Here is a 352-nt window from a genome sequence, read left to right on the forward strand (position 1 = left end):
TGCATTAAGGAATAGTGTTAGTCCATAAATAGAAGGATGTGAGAAGAAGGGAAGTGATTTTCGAAAATTACAAAAAAATTTTGAAAACATTTTTGAAAAACATTACTTAATTTTCGAAAATGAAAGTAGGAAAAAACTAAGGTGATTTTTGAAAAAGATTTTGAAATTAGAAATCAAAAAGATCTGATTGAAAATTATTTTGAAAAAGATGTGGTTAAGAAAATATGATTGGTTTAAAAAAATGTGATTGAGAAGATATGATTTGAAAAATATTTTAAAAAGATTTGATTTTGAAAATTAAAAACTTGACTAACAAGAAAAGATATGATTCAAACATTAAACCTTCCTCAAC

This window comes from Arachis duranensis, chromosome 10, assembly GCF_000817695.3.
Source record: "Arachis duranensis cultivar V14167 chromosome 10, aradu.V14167.gnm2.J7QH, whole genome shotgun sequence".
Lineage (NCBI taxonomy): Eukaryota > Viridiplantae > Streptophyta > Magnoliopsida > Fabales > Fabaceae > Arachis > Arachis duranensis.